This window comes from Crocodylus siamensis, chromosome 2 (genome assembly GCF_052110815.1).
Source record: "Crocodylus siamensis isolate JL-2025a chromosome 2, ASM5211081v1, whole genome shotgun sequence".
Classification (NCBI taxonomy): domain Eukaryota; kingdom Metazoa; phylum Chordata; order Crocodylia; family Crocodylidae; genus Crocodylus; species Crocodylus siamensis.
The window spans coordinates 166,773,372-166,790,547 of NC_143396.1; positions in this window are offsets into that span (position 1 = coordinate 166,773,372).

Consider the following 17,176-nt stretch of genomic DNA (forward strand, 5'->3'; position numbering starts at 1 on the left):
AGAGCCCGTTCTGGCAGCAGACAGCTCCTGGGGCCAGGGAGCAATGTTTCAACTGCAATGACGTCAACTCTCATGGAAAAAATCACAAGACTCCTGATTTCCAAGTCAAATTAACTCTGACTCATGATCCCCTGGTAGAGAGATCAAATCTTGGGATTTTTTCTTGTGGCACGTGTAGAGAGTACCAAGCTGGTAAGTCTGTGGAGCAGAAGGGGCAGGGAGAGAGGGAAGTGGGGTGGGGGAGGGCAGATCAAGGCCCCCACAGTGAAGGATGGAGTGTGGCAGGGCCTAGGATGAATAGGGCCCCAGGGGTGGGGCAAGTCATGCAACAGAGCCATGGGCAGCTGTGTATCTGTGTATCTACCCCTCACACCCAAAACACAGCCCCCCAACCCTGCTGCTGCCCTTCAGTCCTGACCCACGATACCCCACATCCTGCCAGTGTATAAAGGGACCCCCCTCCCCATGCTCCAACCCTCATACACATACCTAAAGCCCCACACACCTTCACAAATAACCACTCCCACATGCACACACTTCAAAAATAGCATCTCATGATATATATTCCAAATCTCTTTATTTTTAAGAGTTTGTCTCATAACATGGTGGGGTTGGCAGTATTGCAGCTGCCACCAGGAGACAGCTGTCTCTTGGCCCTTGGGCTAGCACTAAGGGGGAGCCTAGAGCTCCCCCAGGCTGCTGCAAGGGCCCCTTGAAGAGCCACAGGGAGCAGGAGCAATCTGCTGCTGCTGCTAGGAATAGCAAATCTGCTCCTGCCTCCCTGCAAGTGTACACACATACTCAGGAGAGTTTACTCAAGAGTAAACTGCTCCTGGATCATTTGCATGTGTAGACACACTCACTTAGTACCTGGTATCTCCCTTCCCAACAAGGCATGTAAACAATGATTAAATCTCCTCCTCCACTTCTTTGGATAATCTGAACAGATTTAAGTCCCTTACTGTAAGCCTATTTTCCTCAGACCTTGAATCCTCTTCTGGCTGACGAAGGCAAATCAGGAACTCCTGTTCTCTCTGCTTTGGTAGACAAGGCCAAGGAGACAGCCAGCAAATGACAAGAGTGGGAAATTTAAAACAAAAACAGAAAAATGAAACATTTTTTTCAGACACATAGCAGCAAGAACCTGCAGAGTTCATTGTCTAAAGGTGTTGTTGATGCCATGGGTTAAGTAGGATTAGAAGGGCAGACATTTATATGGATAATAAGAAACCTGAGAATTTTTAGCAGACATTTAAGAAATCCAAATGTGTTATAAATCCAGTAGCATAACTGGGGTGGGGGGTGATATAGGCAACTGCCTTGGGTGGCAAATTGGTAGGAACAGGGAAATGAAAAAAGGTGGCTGATTTGGATGTTTGCATTTGGGATTGTGAGCCACAAATCGGTGCTTTGTCCTGGGCTCCCAGCTGCATCTTTACACTGCTGTATGAAGCTATATAGCCTCAAACTTGGGGCACAACTTTATGTTTTACAGTTTTTTAGTCTGCAAAGCCCTTGTGTGGGAGCTGACTCTGCTGTAACCACTTACAGCAAGGGTCCACACATCTTCCTCTCAGGCAGTCATTGATAGGATGGTGGACTAGCTGAACCTTGTTGGCCCTAGTTTGGTTTGCAACATAAGCCTGGAAAGGAGCTCTGTGGTCATTGTTCCAGTCCACAAGGACTACAGGCAGACATTTTATAAAGTCTCTTTCTTAAACATATTGGGGGTCCATCTTAAAACCAGTTAGGTTTCTTGCCCCTGCTTTTCATACTGGCTGACTATTCCAGAATAGTATACTCTGGTAGTTTAAAGACCATCTGCTAATTTCCAGGCTGAACTCATTCTGCTTATACTCATTTGTTCTTGGGTGAATGCTGTCCATTAGTTGAAATGGCTCTTTTCCCCTCCCCTTGAAGCTTTTATAAAGAGTGCTGGTAGTCTCTCTCAGCTTTAGATTTGGAAGCCTATGCTCTTCCAGGGATGTCTATTTGCTGTCACAGGTAGGTCTCTGGAAGGACATAGCTAAGCCCAGCCTCCCCACCTGAATGTAAGGACATGCTCCACAGCTTGAAGTTTATCCATGGAACTACTCCAGATTCATCCTCAGCAGCTACTTTCAGACCTGCTGAAGATCACAGCCCCATGAGTGGGTGCTGGGGACAAGCGCAGAGTAGTCTCACAGGTGACCTCCCTCTCTGGAGTGTGTCAGTGGGCTTGGGTAGGTGGGATGACCTGCTTGATCCTGCCTTCCCTGAGACCTGACTAGCCTTCACCTGATCTTCCCATCAGTTCTGCTCTTCAAGGGCTGTTTCAGGTGAAGTCCATTTTTCTTGAACACAGGGGACCAGAATTGTAGTACCCAATATTTCAGATAAGACTTCATGAGGGCCTTGTACAACAACAGAGACATAACTTGCAAGTTTTGTACTCTGGACAAAACCCTGCAGGGTGAGAGGGGGAGAAGGTACAGAGCAGTAGGGGTAGAGAGAGAGGTAGGTTAGTTTTATCACCCCAAGGACACAAAGTCCCAGCTGCTATTGGTGCAGTGTCTGCTTACACACAATTGTAGCAATGGATTCCCTGCACCCAGCACCATTCTGGCACCCTGTCTAAGTGAGGACCAAGGGCTGACACCCTCTTACCTATCTTTTGTTATGCTACTGTCCAGTGGCACTGTTTCTTCATGTCTTTACTAGAGACACCTTTCCTGATGGCCTCACTCAATGCCATCTTTCTGTGACTGAAAGGTGTCAGGTAGCACAGCTGCTGACGGCACCACAAATGCCTGCGTTTGTCCTGCTCTGGTCACTAATGATCTGCAAAAGGAAGTAAATAACATTCATCATATTTTCATGACATTTGCAGGCATCCCTGAATTTGGAGAGATCCCCAGCACAGGTGAGGAGAGAGGCTTAGTACCAACACACCTGGAAAAATACAGGCAGGAAATAGCAAACTGGATTTGGCCTATTTTGGATAAAAAAAGGACCACCTGCTGACATATGAACCACCAGCAAGTGGCGCTGTGAGCTCTGGGATGAAAGCAAGGGAGGTGGCGTATAGGACTAGACAGAACTTGGGTTCCTGGCTGGAATGCCAGCCCTGGGAGGACTGTCATCCTCATGCAGCATGGTCCTTCTGCAGGGTTAAATAAAAAGATGTTCCTGTGCAGCTACTTACAATAGAGGAACATGGGGCTTGAATTAGGGGTGCATGGAAAACACCGAAGCATAGGAACCAGTGCACATTACCCTTGCAATGCCATCAGCAGGACTGTTTGAGTTGAGAGACTGCTGGTCTCAAGGACAAGAGGGAGTGCGGAGCCTGGCGGTGCCGCACGTGGGGCCTCATTCCTTTCAACTCTGGGAGATAACTCACAGCATAGAGCTGGGGAGGCAAAAAAGGACATGAGCTAGGGCACAGTTCTTAAATTACACTGTGAGGCAAAGAAGGCATTGATGCAGCAGTGCAACTCTTACTGCCCTAACCTCCCTGAGGTTAACAGAAGCTTTCTCCATCCCCACCCCATATAATTAACTGCAGCGAGTGGAGCCCCCTGTGCTGGCATCACCAGCCCTGTGGGTGTAGGGAGCACCAAGCCTGACCCCTTGCCCCAACTTCTTGTGGCCGTGAAGCAGATGCTGGATTATCCATTTTGAGGGAGATTTTGAGAGTCCAAATTTTGTTCCTGTTCCAAAATGGAATGAGAAACACCACAATCGTCACCTTGACCGCAGCACTTGAAATGTCTCATGAAATTTTTTGTGGAAAAAATTACCCTGGATCAACCAAGATATTTCTATAAGAAAAATCAACAGTCCTTCCCACCCCTGTCACAGGCCAGCTGGGCACTGTGAATGTATCAATTTTATCACAGGCCAACGGGGCTGTTTGATTCAGTTTTATCATTAAGGCTGAACCCTGAGCAAAAAACTGTTAGGTCTCCTAATCTTACAACTTTGCCTATGGGGCCCAGTCAATTACATCAACAATTAATTTTATCATTTTGGTTAAACTTATGACAGAAAAGTTACATTTTCAGTTTACAAACTTACAAGCTTTATATTAACTAATATTACCTGTTTGGGCAAAATACCAAATGCCTCCAAGAAGCACATATTTATTGCTTATTAATTCCTCTGGTTCTGGCTGTTACACACCCCCAGTTTTGACTTTTTTGACAACACAACAAGAGATACAAAATGAAGCTATTTCGAAACACAAATATGTGAAATGTCCCATTCTGAAATGGTCAAAGCATTTCCCCACCTTCCTTTTTCTCTCCAAACCAGAAGTTAGAAATTGACATGTCTCTAAATTTTTTTTTGCTACGGATTATTCACCATTTTCTGATGGAGTGGGGGCAGCACCATACCTGGACTTCTGGCAGCCCCAGGCAAACTTTTAGTATCGGGCCCCTCTTCACCAGAGATAATAATAGTTATAAACATTACCATTTTGGGGCCTTTTCTGTCTGGGCCCTGGCTGACCGCCCAGTTTGCCCATGCCTCTGTCTGGCCCTGGGTGGGGGGGGAGGAGGGCTATGTTAGAGGGTAGAAGGCAGAAACCAAAATCTGTTGGGAACTGACACATTTCTGCACCCCCACCCTTGTGCACCCACACACCCATGTGCACACCCATACACACAGACATTTCCTCTCATGTGCAGCTACATGCCCATACATGGACATACACAGCTATTCTTCCTGACACACAGACACATGGTCAACCCCCCATGCCCATATATGCAGACTTCTAACAACTCTCCCATACACATATTAATACCCCCTCTACCCCAGATACAGCCCTGACACCAATATATACCTTCCTTTCCATTTTTTTTGTTCAGGCCTTCTAATTTCTGAACCTGCCAGCCAAGATCCAGCTCTCATCCCCTGTCTTCAGGAGCTGGGGCTTTATGAAAAGGCTCAGATCCTGTGGGTGCCTTCCCATTCCATTGCCAGACCCTGGGGACCATCATCCGCAGTGGCAAAGAGGAGAGAGGGCAGTGTATCAGCCATGCCCTTGTCTCAGAGACAGACGAGATTAAGTGGAGACCAAGATGGGTGCAAGGCTTGGGGTCCCATGTTCCTTTGTGTGTGTGGGGCTCTGGGAGGTGGAGGTGGTAAGCACCACAAAGGCGTTGATATCTCCTTGCATGGGGACTCCGCAAGCAGATATAGGAGCCTCCCCTCTAACCCCTGGGCATGGGCCGCCTGGCAGTCATAGCTTTAGGTTGTTTTGCAAATGCTCTGTTTATTCTGAGCTGCTATAAATATCTGCCTGGAAGAGATTTTAAGATTTAAGGCTGGCTGGGGATTTGCCAAGCATGAGCAGGGCCCTAAGACCATCTATTTTTTTTCCCTGAGGCCTTCCCTTCCTGCCTCCTCTCCGCCATTGCCTGCTGCAGAGAGCCTCTGCCAGCTATTCCCTTCTAATCTAGACAAGAAGAGTGTGGGGAGATAGCAAAGGGCACCTGTTCTCTACTGCAAACTTCTGGCCCAAGAAGCCCTACGTCATAGGGACCCCACTGCTGAAAGGACCGTGTACCTGCCCAGGGGAGACCTCCCTCCTAGACAGCCACCTAGACCCCAGTTCTGCCCTGCAGGCCTCTACCCCCTAAGCACATCACTGGGACACTCAGGATCATCAACAGCAAGTGGCCGCCAACCCTGCCACAAAGAGACCCCCTCCACCCCTCACATTGCTCCTGCGTAGATCCTTGCCTCCAAGAGCCTCCCCATGAAATCTGCTCTTTCTGATTCTCCAGGTGGTGGCTGAGATCCACACCTCATTGTCTTCCCCCTGTGGGACCTCTGGACTCAAGGACCCTCCATTTTCAATGGGACCCCAGTTCTGCTGGGGCTGGGGGGAGTGTGTGGGGTAGGTGCTCCCCTGTTCTGGCCTCCCCTCAGAGGCTCTCCTCTCCTTTTTCTACCAAAGGAAACTATGGGGACAGAACCAGTGCCTTTCAAATGACGGGAAAAATCATCCTCCAAGCTCCTCTGCAGCTGACAGGGGAGCAATGGCTGAAAGTGGGGTGATGGTGAGGGAGTGGGGATCCCCCTTTGGGCAACAGGACAAAATCCTCCATCTCAAATGAGCAGTGGGTGACAATGGCTTGGGGAGAGTCTCAAGAAATGTTTCTAGTCAGCTGTTCCCACTCCAGCTGTTTTGCTGGTCTCCAGTATCAAGTCCTGCCATGACTTTCAATTGCTCTGCTGTTCCCCTGCTTCCCAGCTGTTAGGGACACGGGGGTGATACAGTCCCCTTGGGGAAGAGGCATGGGGCAACTCACAGGGCTCAAGTGCCTATACACTAATGCTAGGAGCATGGGGAACAAGCAGGATGCACTAGCACTCCTGCTTGCAGAAAACACTTACGACTTAGTTGAGTTTCATAGGGACCTTGGGAGATCATCGAGTCCAGCCCCCTACCCAAAGGGCAGGAAGTCAGCTGGGGCATAGGATCCCAGCAAGATAAGCATCCAATTTACTCTTGAAAGTGTTCAATGTAGGTGCTTGAACCACCTCCGCTGGCAGACTGTTCCAGACCTTGGGGGCTCGGACAGTAAAGAAATTCTTCCTTCTGTCCAGCCTGAAACGGTCTTGCAGGAGTTTGTGACCGTTCGACCTCGTCATCCCTTGGGGCGCTCTGGTGAACAAATGTTCCCCCAGATCCTGGTGGTCACCCTTGATAAATTTATAGGTGGCCATCAGATCACCCCTGAGCCTATGCTTTTCCAGGCTAAAGAGTCCCATGGCTCTCAGCCTGTCATCGTAAGATCTGTTTTCCTGACCTCTGATCATGCGCGTGGCTCTCCTCTGGACTCTCTCAAGCTTCTCCACATCCTTTTTGAATTGTGGAGCCCAAAACTGGACGCAGTACTCCAGCTGCGGCCTCACCAAGGCCGAGTACAAGGGGAGAATGACGTCCCGGGATTTGCTCAAGAAGCATCTATGGATGCAAGCCAGCGTTTTGGTCGCTTTATTAGCTGCAGCATCGCATTGCAGGCTTATGTTCATCTTGTGGTCAATGATGACCCCCAAGTCTCTTTCTTCTGTAGTGCTAGCCAGCATAGCACTGCCGAGCCTATAAGGATGCTGCAGGTTTTTCCTCCCAACGTGGAGAACCTTGCATTTTTTGGTGTTAAACACCATCAGGTTCTTGTCTGCCCATTTGCTGAGCTTGTCCAGGTCAGCCTGGATCACCTGCCTGTCTTCTGGAATGGATGCATTGCCCCAAAGTTTGGTGTCATCGGTGAACTTGGCCAGTCCACTCCTGACTCCAATGTCCACATCATTAATGAAGATGTTGAACAGTATGGGTCCAAGGACAGAGCCTTGAGGGACCCCACTGGTCACAGGGCACCACGATGAGTGACTGCCATCAATTACGACCATGGAGCCAATTTCCCAGCCAGCGGATCGTGGTGGAGCCAAGGCCACAACTGGCCAGTTTGGCCAAGAGGTGATCATGGGATACCAGATCAAAAGCTTTTTTGAAGTCAAGATATATGACATCAATCTCTTCTCCCTCATCCAGGTGATAGGTCACCTGGTCATAGAAGGAAATGAGATTGGTCAAACAAGACCTACCCACAACAAACCCATGCTGGCTATCCCTTAGAATGTTAGCCTGGGCCAGTCCATCAAGGATGGCCTCCTTAATAAACTTTTCTAAGATCTTCCCTGGGATAGAAGTCAGGCTAATGGGCCTGTAGTTAGCCGGATCCGCTCTCCTCCCTTTCTTGAAGATCAGCACCACATTGGCCTTCTTCCAGTCTTCGGGCACTACACCAGAGCGCCAGGAGTTTTCAAAGATCCGTGCCAGGGGCTGGGCTATGACGCTCGCCAGCTCCTTGAGTACCCTGGGGTGCAGATTGTCAGGGCCGGCTGACTTGAAGGTATCCAGCTTCTCAAGGTGTTCCTTCACGAGGTCAGCATTTATGGACGGTAGGGGATCCCCATCACCCAGATCTCCCTGTCCCATAGCAGGCATGGGCGTCCCATGGGACTGATGAAAGACTGACGCAAAGTACCTACTTAATAGGTTGGCTTTTTCCTGGGTGTCAGTTGCCAGTTGCACCATCTGGTTTAGCAGGGGTCCAACGTTGCCCTTGCTTTTCCTCCGGCTCCCCACATATCTGAAAAAGGACTTTTTGTTGTCCTTGATGCTTGAAGCTAGTTGGAGTTCAGTTGCAGCCTTGGCTTTCCTGGTTTGCTCCCTGCAGGACCGGACCAGCACAGAATAATCCTCCTTGGAGGTGATTCCCGTCTTCCATCCTTTGTAGGCTTTCCTTTTTAGCCGCAGGAGGTCCGCTAGGTCCCTGGAGAGCCAGGAGGGCTGCTGTGCCTTCTTGCTGCCTTTCCTCCGTGTTGGAATAGATTTAGCTTGTGCATTGAGGATCGCTTCCTTGAGAAGCAACCACTCTTCTTGAACTCCCCTCTCCCTGGGGTCATGGTCCCTAAGGGCCTGACTGACAAGCCTCTTGAGCTTGTCAAAGTTGGCTTTTCTGAAGTCAAGGACTTCTGTGTTGCTGACTGACTTGCCAGCTTTATGGCGGATGGTGAAGGTGATCAGCTCGTGGTCGCTGTCACCCAGCTTCCCATCGATCACTAGGTCGCTGATTAGGTCATCCCGCGTAGCCAGTACCAGGTCGAGCAGCGCTTTGCCTCTCATTGGCCCATAGACTTCTTGAGTCAGGTAGAGGTCATCTGCGCACGAGAGAAAGCTTTGTGACCGCTCGGATTTTGCTAAGTGATCTTCCCATGAGATGTCTGGGTAATTGAAGTCACCCATGACAACCAAGGTCCTGGAGCAAGCGGCCTCAGTCAGTTCCTGGGTGAACTCCTGGTCAAGCTCAGGACTTTGAGTGGGAGGTCTGTAGTAGACTCCCACTGTTGTGTCCCCTGTGCCGTATTCCCCATGAATTTTCACCCAGAGGGTCTCTAGCTGTCCATGCTGGTCGCCAACATCAGCTTGCAGGGACACGTAGCTTTCCTTCACATAGAGAGCTACACCCCCGCCCCTTCTGTCAACACGATCCCTCCTGTACAGGTTATAGCCCTCTATACCCGTGGTCCAGTCATGGGTGGAGTCACACCAGGTCTCCGTTATCCCAATGACATCATAACTCTTTGCACTGAGCAGGAGGATGAGCTCCTCCTGCTTGTTGCCCAGGCTCCTGGCATTAGTGTACAGGCAGGCAAGTGTGCCCTTGGGGGCTCTTGCCTTGCCCACAGATTGTGCCAGGGCTGGGGCAGGGGTGGGCTCCCTTAAGTGCCTTGGTGTGCTGGCTTTGCAAGGGTTGCTCAGCGGGCCAGCGGTGACAGTAGTCAGCGGGCCAGCAGTGGCAGAAAGCTGGTGGGACTCTACCCACAACTGGTTGGCACACATTGAGGGCTATAAACTATACAGAAAAGACAGAGTAGGGAGGAGAGGGGAGGGGTTGTGCTCTATGTCAAGGAGCATTATACATCGACCCTTATCAAAATGGAATTGGAGGAGGAGAAAGTAGAAGGATTATGGGTTAGGATACATGGAGGTCAAGGAGAAAGGGATTTGGTGGTAGGGGTCTGCTACAGATCTCCACAGCAAGGGGAGGAACTAGGTTTGGAACTCCTGAGGCAGCTCTCAGAAACCATAAAGACTAGGGAGGCGGTAGTCATGGGGGACCTAAACTACCCTGCCATCTGCTGGGAGACGCAGTCAGCAAATTCCCATTGTTTGTGCAGATTCCTATCCTGTGTACAGGATCTCCACCTGACACAGGAGGTACATGGTCCTACTAGGGGGAATGCCTTACTGGACCTGGTATTGGCAACAGGGGATGACATGGTAGGGGACCTACAGATCAGTGGTCACCTGGGGGACAGTGACCACCAAATAATAGAATTCATCATAAGGCATAGAGTGGGTAAGGTAACTAGTAGGGTGAAAGTGCTAGACTTCAGGAAGGCAGACTTCAGTGAACTCAGGCGTTTAGTCCATGACGCACTGCAGAGTAAGAGATTTGGCGAGATGGGAGCCCAGGAAGGGTGACTGTGCCTTAAAGAAACGATCCTTCGGGCACAGAGGGAGACGATTCCAATAAGGGGGAAATGGGGGAAAGGGGCCAAGAGGTTTCCTTGGCTAACCAGAGAAATCCAGATCAACCTAAGAGCAAAAAGGGGGGCATGTAAGCAGTGGAAACAGGGAGAAATTACTAAAGAGGAGTATGCCTCCTCAGCTCGCAGTTGTAGGGACGCAGTTAGAAAGGCCAAAGCTACCATGGAGCTGAGGATGGCATCCCAAGTTAAGGATAACAAAAAATTGTTTTTCAGATATAAGGGGGTAAAAGGAAGGCCCAGGGTGGAATAGGACCACTACTGAATGGGCAAAAGCAATTAGTGACAGACAGGGGGGGCAAGGCTGAACTCCTCAATGAGTTCTTTGCCTCAGTCTTCCTAAACGAGGGGCAAAACAAACCTCACAATGGGATCGTACAGAGGCAACAGCTGGGCTACAGACTACCAAGCGTTGACCCTGAGATGTTGCAGAGTCACCTGGAAGGACTGGATGTGTTTAAGTCGGCAGGCCCGGATGAGCTCCCTCCAAGGGTACTGAAGGCACTGTCCGATATCATTGCACAGCCACTGGCAAGAATATTTGAGCACTTGTGGCACACGGGACAGATCCCAGAGGACTGGAAAAGGGCCAGTGTGGTCGCTATTTTCAAGAAGGGGAGGAAGGAGGATCCAGGCAACTATAGGCCAGTTAGTCTCACCTCCATCCTCGGTAAAGTCTTTGAAAAGATTATTAAGGCTCATATGTGTGAGAGCCCAGCAGGGAAAATTATGCTGAGGGGAAACCAGCACGGGTTCATAGCGGGTAGATCATGCCTGACTAATCTAGTCTCTTTTTATGACCAGGTTACAAAACACCTGGATGCAGGAGTAGGGGTAGATATTGTTTACTTGGACTTCAGGAAGGCCTTCGATATGGTATCCCACCCCATACTGGTGAACAGTTAAGAGGCTGTGACTTGGATGATTACACAGTCTGGTGGGTGGCAAATTGGCTAGAGGGTCATACCCAGAGAGTGGTGGTGGATGGGTGGTGGAAGGACGTGGGCAGTGGGGTCCTGCAGGGCTCAGTCCTTGGGCTGATACTCTTCAATGTCTTCATCAGTGACCTGGACGAGGGAGTGAAGTGTACTCTGTCCAAGTTTGTGGATGATACAAAACTGTGGGGAGAAGTGGACACACTGGATGGCAGGGAACAAATACAGGCAGACCTGGACAGGTTGGACAAATGGGCAGAAAATAATAGAATGCAATTTAACAAGGAGAAATGCAAAGTGCTGCACCTAGGGATGAAAAATGTCCAGCACACCTACTGCCTAGGAAATGACCTGTTCGGTAGCACGGAAGCAGAAAGGGATCTTGGAGTCCTAGTGGACTCCAAGATGAATGTGAGTCATCAGTGTGACGAAGGCATCAGCAAAGCTAATGGTACTTTATCATGCATCAGAAAATGCATGACAAACAGAACCAAGGAAGTGATATTTCCCTTCTATCGGGCGCTGGTCAGACCGCAGTTGGAGTACTGCATCCAGTTTTGGGACCACACTTTAAGAGGGATGTGGATAACCTGGGGAGGGCCCAGAGAAGGGCCACTCGTATGGTTAAGGGCTTGCAGGCCAAGCCCTACGAGGAGAGACTAGGGCACCTGGACCTCTTCAGCCTCCGCAAGAGAAGGTTGAGAAACGACCTTGTGGCTGCCTATAAATTCATCATGGGAGTGCAGAAGGGAATAGATGAGGCTCTATTCACCAAAGCCTCCCTGGGGGTTACAAGAAATAATGGCCAAGTTAGCAGAGAACAGATTTAGACTGGACATTAGGAGGAACTTCTTCACAGTTAGGGTGGCCAAAATCTGGAATGGGCTCCCAAGGGAGGTGGTGCTTTCGCTCTCCCCTACCCTGGGGGTCTTCAAGAGGAAACTGGATGGGTATCTGGCTGGGGTCATCTGAACTCAGCACTTTCCTGCCTATGCAGGGGGTCAGACTCGATCTGTTGAGGTCCCTTCCGACCCTAACATCTATGAATCTATGAATCTATGAACTGAGAACAGGATAGCTAGATACCTGAAGGCAGGGGAGGAGAAAGAAGAGGAGGGGGCAGAAGGAGTGTTTGAGAAAGCTGAGAGGGCCAAAGAGAGGCTGTAGCATTGTCCCATGAATGATGTGTGCCCTTGGAGGCTGGGGGGGTATGGTGAGCTCCTGCAGGCAGTGGCAGCGCTGTCAGCGGTGGGAGCATGGCGGCAGTAAGTGGGGAGCTCCTGCAGGCAGCCGTGGCACTGTCGCCGGTGGGGGTGTGGGGGTGTCAAGCGTCAGCCAACAGTTGGTGACCACCCGCAGATGCCGCTGGCAGTGTCGGCTGCAGCCAGCAGCAATCGCGGACTGCCCATAGATGCTGCCGGTGGTGTCAGCGGCAAGGGCGCGAGGTGGTGAGTTGCAATCACCCACAGGCATGGTGCCTTTTTGCAGGGGGTGCACTGCCATGCTCAGGGGGGTGCACGTGCACTCGCCTGCACCCCCTACACATCACCAATGATGTATCCTTGGGATACTCCTGTTGTTAGGGCCCTTCATCTGATCCTTTTCCCTGAATCTAACCCACTTTTTCTGCCTCTTTTTATGTTTCCATTTCTCTCCCTCCATTCTCTGTCCTTTTTTCTGCAGGGTAAGTAAGAGCTCCCCAACAAGACAGAATTCACCAAACGCTCTGATGGAATAAACTGTTGGCAGGAGCACAGCTCTGAAAGGACCTCCTGAGTCATCAGGGTCTGTCCCTTTCTATTACTGCCACGGTGTCTGTCATGACCCTGCTGGGCCCTCGTCATCCTGATCCTGAAAGAGGCCCTGACTACCAAGCCAGAGAGAGGAAACTATATTGCTACGTACATTAGCTCCAGCTGCATACACTGGCCCCAATACACATGGATGGTGCAATGTGGGGTCTGCTATTGCTCCTCCTTCCTGTGTTCCTTGCCTTCCCTGTCTCATTTTTCTTTTGTGCTTTTCTCATTTGCCTCCTCTTCAAAGAGTGCCTGTTTTCAGGGGCCAGGGCTGTGTCTTTTACACAGCAAAAAACAGCATATAAACCCACTGATGCTGGTTTGGGGTCTGCATGTCTCTGAGCTGAGCAGGCCAAGTGCTGGCCCTGTTTTTATCTAGCAGTGTGTGTCAGTATAGAGCCAATGGCCTAATTTCATGTCCTTGGTGAGATACTTCAGGAAGACTTCTCTGGGATCCAGCTAAGTGAGGCTGACTGGCTCACAGCCTGTATAATATGCACATACCCCCTGTTAGGATCTCTGTGGGGATTTGAACCTGAGGCCTTCAGATCTCAAGGCATGTGGCTCCATCTCTTCAGCTGAAGAAATATCTTTAAATGACAGGTCTGCCTGACTCTTGTCCACTTAGATGAGATGGGACTAAAACCCTCCATTCTCCCAGTGTACATAGTCCCGCATAATAGAGTCTCTAGGTTTCTAGTATCATTTGAAGGAAGGTGCATGGTCTGGGGAAGCTTAAAGGAGCAGCTGTGGTCTATCTAACCTGTGGTCTGAACACCTATGCTGTTCAGCACTGTCTACCTGTGACAGGGTGAAACTCCATTAATTCAGTCTTCATTTCCAAATCCTGTGCAATTCCTTCCACTCATCCAACCCTCCTCTCCAGCACAGGATGTCCCAACAGTATTTTGTCTCTGTTGATCTTCCTTCTACAAGCTTAGTCTCTTCCCATCCCACTAATGGGCATCCAGAACTTGCTTTCCCATCAGAGTGTAAAGGAATCTAAGAGAAAGATAGAGACAGACAGCTTTGCGCAGAAGACTTGATTCTTCCCTCATAGGGTATGAAGTAATTCCTGCTGACATCATAAGAAGTTATGGGATTCCATCATGGGAGAAAAGGAGAAGAGCTGGCAGGCCAAATTTTGCCTATGTTCACAAGGGAGCACTGTGAGTCTATCCTGGCAGGGTAATGGGCTAACACACATGACTCAGCATTGTGTGGTGCTGAGGTTTTGATTTCATCCCTTAGAACTTGGGAACTCAGAAAAAAGAAGTTTATGAATCACACATTCTGCTTTTGTGTAGGAGGTTGGGGAAGATAATCTGTGAGGTCCCGGCCAAACCTGTGATTCTGTGTTCCATGCTACTGGGCGGTGAGAGCTAATCTGTGTAGTAGAGATCACACACTCCCTTTGGACTGATGTAACTGGCTGCACAAGGTGAAGGACAATGGCAGAATGTGGTGAAGTCTCACTGACGTATCAGGTTGAACCAAAACTCTGTAAATCAGTGGGACCTTTTCTACTGGCTTCAGTGGCTTTCAAGCCTGCCCAAGACAGACAGATCCAGGCCCAGAGAGAGAAGCTGAGAAAAGAAAAGTAGGGAAGAAAAAGATAAATGCTAATTGTCAACACTGCCTATGACTAAGGATTGTTCTTTGCTCTCACATTTCACACAAGTCCATTGCAAAGATGCTCCCACTGTCACATCAGCACAAGAGGCTGTTTCATACACTTCATGCAATTGGTTATAACTGTCTCCCCTACTTGCATCCAATACAGCATTCTTCAGACCAGCAAATGAAATGCTGTACAACTGAGTGGGTCTTATAGCATAAATATGTCATATACAGGCATAGCTTATTCTTTTCCCCCTATGGAAACATCTATACCAGTATAACAGCAATTACAGTCTCTGAAATGGAGTTTTACTACTTGCACAGCTCCAGGCACTTTCCAGAGGAGACTGAATAATTATGTTCATTTCACAAGTAGAAAAACTGAGGCCCGGGGCAGTGGCTTATCCATGGTCACCCAAGAGGCAGTGGCATAGCCATGTATAGAAACCAGGTCCCAATTTCCTTCTCAGTGCTTGACCCACCAGATAATACTGGACTGGAACACTTTAAGCAGGATAACATTTGTTCTATACTCAGATCCTTAAAAGTATCGAGGCATTTAACTCCCAATGAGTGAGAAGCCTAAGTCCTCTGGGGCAAGTAGCACTAAATCACTTAGGAACTTGCATTCCAATGAAAGTCAAAAAAAAGGATTGGGCTTCTGAGCTATGTGGGTGGAACATTTCAACCCATGCCCATTTCTGGTACCAGATTGCTACATTGTACAGGCAAGCAAAGAGTCTTCTCCCATATACAGGAGGGAAACCCAGCAGAACAGACACTGTTTGCTCTCGCACGCATCTGCAAAACAGAGATAGGGAGAGAATTCCAGTAAGATCAGATAAAAGAAAAAAAAAATTAATGCAGACATCTAGATCGCTTTCAGATTCTACACCAGAGCCTGACATGCAACACACACACAACACAGAGGTGACTGGGGAGAGAAGATCAAATGAAATCCATCTACAGCCAGCTTAGATTGTTATCAGGGTATGTGCAATCCATCCTCCCTTGAAGCTGCTTGATCTGGTAGGTGATCTGCTTAGTCATAGATAATGATCAGGTGTCTGTGCTGATATTATTGCATGCATCAGCTGCCTTCCATATCCTTCCTGATTTGATTTTAGTTCTGCAGATTCAGATGGACCTGCTGTGAAGCGGCTCTGTTTCTTGCTGCTTGAGAGAAGAGTTTTTTGAAAAAACGACCTGTTGGCTCCAAACTTGTGTTAATGTGGAGTATCCCCAGCTTCCATTTTCTCCTGCTCCTTTATTGGCACGGATAGGGTCTCTCTTAGGGAATAGGCAGGAGCAAGGATGTTGCTGATGCTCCACTTTAGGATGCACCACATGGCTGATGCTCTGCTTTAGGATCTCAGCTCATCCAGCAAAACTGGCTTAGTGCTGGCCCCCAATGTCTGGTTAAGACTGGGAGTGGGACTGTGTGAATTCCTAGCCAGAAAAGAAGATTTGGCAACACTGAAATGTTTTACAATTTTGTTTCAATTTTGCTAAATCCTTTCTATCCAGAAACAAGCAACAATTCTAAATGAGTCCAAATTTTCTGTTCTGACATTTTTTTAAATGAAACATTTTGATGTTTTTGACAGGACATGGCTTTTTTGTGGAGAAACAGCTTTTGACTGCTTTTCATTAAATAATAAAAAAGCAGGAAATGTAAACAATGTTCAATTTCAGGCAGAAGGAAATATTTCATTCAACCCCCAAATGATTTTTTTTTGCTCCCTAACTTGTTGGTTGCTAAGAATTTCTAAAAACTTGACTTTCAGGTTGACGCCCCCAAAATTTTCCCCTTGATTTTTCTGAACTGCCAGTGAACCAAAAAAATCTGTTGTTTGTATAGCTTTGGCCAGGGACTAGATTGAAAGCAAGCGGCCTGGAAGATAAGCCACATGAGACAAAGAAGCCTGGGTGATTGATAACAGAGAATGTATCATATCTTCCCCTGGGGGCGCCCATGTTGTTTATGCTGTTTATGACCAGACAATCCCAGAGTCTGGTTGAACCCAGGCTGTTTATAGCTTTTCACTAGATGTGCCTACTCAGAGGGATTTGGCCTTTCAAATGTAGATCTTGCTGGTGTTATCCAGGCCTTTGTTAAAGGTGTCCTTAACTTGCTCCAAAACCTGGGGTTTGCTGAGCAAAGTCCAGCTGAAGATAGCTCTACTTCTCAGACTTCTTCTGCCAGCATAGCTACATGAGTCAGGGTGTGAAGATAAATGACTGCTGATTGAGGGAGCCCACTGATAGCCTTATAGGTATAATAACAAAACTGAGCCTTATAGGTATAATAACTTGTTTCACTCCTAGTGGCTGGGTTTATTCCAGCTGCACAAAGCATAGCTTTCTTGGGATAGCTTTCTACAGGGTGCTTTCTGCCTATGGGCTATGTCACTTCTATGCCTGTACTGGTTGGTACTGGCATGCACATGGCTTGAAAGCATACAATGCTGGTGCTCCCTAATTTGCACTGGATGCCTGCTGATGCATATTTATGATGCAGGAGGTTGCCTGCATCCTGTAGGTGGCCAGTTCTGCACCTCGCTGTCCCTGCTGCAGTCCATCCAAAGGTTCTTGATGAAATGATGAAGGCTGTGACAGGACATTTACCGGGGGAACTCACCCCCAGTGACTTCAGGTCTGTGTCCCATTCCCCCCTGCTCCCAAAGTGTTTCAGGAGGATGCAGACTT